The sequence below is a fragment of the Erythranthe guttata genome, chromosome 13, assembly GCF_056151865.1.
Source record: "Erythranthe guttata isolate IM_541 chromosome 13, IM_541, whole genome shotgun sequence".
Taxonomy (NCBI): Eukaryota; Viridiplantae; Streptophyta; class Magnoliopsida; order Lamiales; family Phrymaceae; genus Erythranthe; species Erythranthe guttata.
The window spans coordinates 2,920,698-2,924,693 of NC_142545.1; the positions used below are offsets into that span (position 1 = coordinate 2,920,698).

At 38.0% G+C, this 3,996-nt stretch overlaps 1 long non-coding RNA gene across 1 annotated transcript; it reads right to left on the reverse strand.

The window, feature by feature from the left end:
• Positions 1–936: 936 nt before the first annotated feature.
• LOC105969861 (uncharacterized) lies at positions 937–3,469 on the reverse strand. Its single transcript, XR_016029218.1, has 3 exons — positions 2,892–3,469; positions 2,244–2,329; positions 937–1,171 (listed from the first exon to the last, which is right to left on the reverse strand). It is a non-coding gene; the product is annotated as an uncharacterized LOC105969861 (long non-coding RNA).
• Between the last annotated feature and the right edge of the window lie 527 nt (positions 3,470–3,996).

Below are 3,996 nucleotides of genomic sequence, written 5' to 3' on the forward strand. Positions count from 1 at the left end.
TCAAGCACCAAAATCTAACCAAGCTACTTTGATTGTGAGTGAAATGGTGTGAGCTTCAAGGAGGGATGTGTTATCATCTCCCGTAAGGAGGCAAGTAGTTTTGATGGTGTTTTTGGTGTAGTCTATAGCAAGGGTTAAATAGGGGACTTTCATTTTTATTTTTGAGATTTTCTTGAAAATGGGAGGTGAGGTGGAAGAAGAAGAAGGCCGATGGTTGTGGTGATGGCTTCGGTAGAGAGAGGGGGAGGAGACAAGTAAATGGCTAGGTGTTGGAAGGAAAAAGATGAAGAGTGTCTCTTCATCTTACTAAGTAGGGTGGAGTGTAGGATTAGTGAAAATGATTAGCATTTTGCCAAGTGTAAAGGCATGCACAATTAACACTAATTTATTTATTTAAAATAAAACACCACTTGCCTAATACCACACACACATTTACACGGCCACACACACACACACACACACACACACATATATATATATATATATATATATATATATATATATATATATATATATATATATATATATATATATATATATATATATATATATATATATATATTCACATAAGTCACGTAATTCACGAAATTCCTAGAATTTCAATTTACGAAAATGATATTAAATCACATAATTCACACATATATATCTACTCACGAATTTCACAAAATAAATACTGTGTAATCACCACATTCCGAATAATTAAATAACGCATGCAATTATTCACGTAAGTCACATAATTAAATCCACGTAATGCATATAATTAATATCACGTAATAATATTACCTAAGGATTCTCGAGTTAGAAATATTAGTTTCGGGTTTTAGAGTTTTCGGGTTTTGGAAAGGTGGGGGTGTTACTGTAGCGCCCCGCCCCGAGTAGCAGGCACCTCGTGGCGGAACACCACTCAACATGCAGTACATTCAGTGACCCCAAATATGCTCCTCAAAATTTCGATAATCAAAACATTAACCCGCAATATCTATCCCATCGTGTTTACAAAAGGAGGTTCTATTACAAGTCGACTTCGACACCACTTACTCTATTACAAAATTCTCGATCAAAGGATTCCTATACGGAACATAAATAGAGATACCTCTCGACGAGACTAATCGGAGGCATACACGAGCTTTAACTCTTAGTATGAAAATTTAGGTCTAAGTCTTTCTTTTACCTGCGCATTAATATCAGAAAGGAGAAACGAATAAGTCCGAATGACTTAGTGAAAAACATATGATCCATGAGTATGATGAGAATCAACAGAACAGAACATATAACGAGAGACTTTACAAGAATTTCATTAACAGAAGTGTAACATGTACAAGAGTGTAACATGTACGGCTTGAGTTCAATATTTGGTGGGGTCTCCAACCTTGTAACTCCCAACAAATAAAATCATATCACGTGCTTATCCCTCCACTCCGTCCCGAGTGGCCACTCGGTCGGAAACAAGCAAGAGGCACGACCGGAACGTGCCGATCCGGCTCAGGAACGTTTAACTCCAAACGAACGTGAGTCCGAACCATCAGGAGGTACCATTCGGGAGACCAGTCATCGTCAGCCCAATACTGCCCGATCGTCTTGCCGAAATGGTCCTAGGGCCCAGCTCCCCCAAGAGCGTCCTCAAGGGTGGGGACAGTAGGTTCAAGAATCAATATTATTCCTTTTAGGAATATCAAGTCATTCATTTCAAAAATCAAGTCAATCATTCACAAGATAAGTCACGATCACGATAATTGAATATCAAGTCTCAGGATAATGAACATGTTCAGATTTCAATTCAAGCCAATGAAGAATTGTCGTGAATATGGAATTCAAGAACAACAATAAGTTCCATGTCAGGTTCCAAGAACGAGTATATCAAGATCTCAATGAATTCAATAAACATGAGATTCAAGTTCGAGCCAACAAAATATTTATTCTCGGAAAGCATTCAAGACAAGATTTTGAGAATAAATATAGTTCAATATCGATTCAAGGAAAATGTTCAGGCCAGGGAATCAAGTATAGGAATTAGCCGTGAACATAGCAACCAAGAGAATTGACAAGTTCAAGATTTCAAGAACAAGATCAAGGTTCCAAGTTCGAGCCAAGGAAACGAATATGCTCACAGAACATTAAAGGTCATATTCCAAGAAAAATATAATCAATGCATCAAAGGATTCAAGATGGAGAATATATTTGGTTCAAACAAAGGAGATATTAAGCGCAGGAAAGAAATCGGATAAGGAGTCATAGTTTCTCACCTGGAGTCCAACGTTAGTGCTATAGAAGTGCTATAGAAGCATCTTTAAGCTTAAACCTTGAGTGAGAGCTTTACTACGCTCAACACCTATGCAAATATTAGAACTAAATAAGATTCCGAACAGTAATATAGTCATACTACCATCCACTATATGACATAGTCAATTTCTTAAACATATACTAAGAATTGATTCTCGTGGCACTCTATTCAAATAATCACTGGGATCGTCGTACTTATCCGAATGACCTAAATGATATATATAGTTAAAGATAACATATGTATCTACAAGTTTACTGAAGACTTTAATCCCAAATTAACAACATAACCCGTCAATAACAATCCCGAAAGATGAATACATAAACCTGCCAGATTTTCGCATAATTTCGTTTGCTGTCACAGTTTCGTTGGAAAATCATAACAAATCGTACAGTTATCCAAATTGTCCAAATAATACATCAAATGAAACCTGGAAGTTTAATCTACAAGTTTCATGAAGACACACAGCCTAAATTCTGACCCGAACATATCGAAAAAAGTCCCGCAAGAAGGTACTCAAAACTGCCCTGTTTCCGGCAGATTACTGTCATCGGATTCGGACCTCTAAAACATGCATATTACATACTCTAATTCGATACAATTGAACACTTACTTATAGTTTACGATGTCCTCTACGAGTTTCCTGAAGGAACCGATTCGAAATTCGCATTCGAAACCCTTCGATTTCGGCTCCGAAAACAGGTGCGGCAGCAGAATTTGCTTCCCTTCGTTTCAACGAGCGAGCTGAAGTTCTAGCCAATTCCGATGACCACCGCTGATGTAAACAATCAAGAACCACCACCACTGGAAATCTAACTTACTAAGGTTTCGAACGGTACCTTCGGATCATCGATGCTCCATCTTTAAGACCTCCGTTTAATTGATTTACGGAAAAGGGAAAACTCTGAAATTGAAATTCTGGACAGCTCGTCTTCTTTGTCGGATTCCAGCCACCACCGCCGGCGACTGCTGCTGGAGACCACCACCACTATAAATCCGACTTTTTTTTCTTCAATTAACTTCCATGATTTCAGCCAAGGATCGAGAGAGAGAGGAAGAGAGAGCGGGCGAGAGAGAAAGAGAGAGATGATGAGAGAGAGCGAGAGAGAGAAAGGAGTTTGGAGAAGAGGAGTGAAGTGTAGGAAGAATCGGATGAAGATGAAGAGGAAGTATTCTACGTGTCTCTCTCTCTAATTTTCTTGGTTAATAACATTCAATTATCCGATTACACAAGCCCCTCAATTGCTTAATGGCCAAGTTACTAAATTATAGAATTATTATTATGCTTATGCCCCAAAATTATTACATAATAACACATCAGCCCCCAATTCTCATTATAAAGTACAATAAACTCTCGCATAATTTACGCGGTGTTACAATCTCCCCTCCTTAAAGGAATCTGGTCCCCAGATTCTCAACTATTATTCGAACATGGAAATACAATTTCCTAAAATTATCTTCTTGCTCATCCATCGCTTCGTTAGCTTCGTGGTTTCTCCATAATACCTTCAAGTCTTGTGATTGAGGAATTCGTTATCAAGAGGAATACGGTTATGCGGGTAGTCTATAGGAGGTTGGTTCCGAAATAGGGATCAATCCCTATTTATATGATAAGTTATTCTCAAGCTACGGTTGCTTCAAGGAAGAATATCTGAGTTTGATCGAAATAGTGTTAACTTAGTCCTTCAAACCTCTACGAATTATTTCCATGACAATCT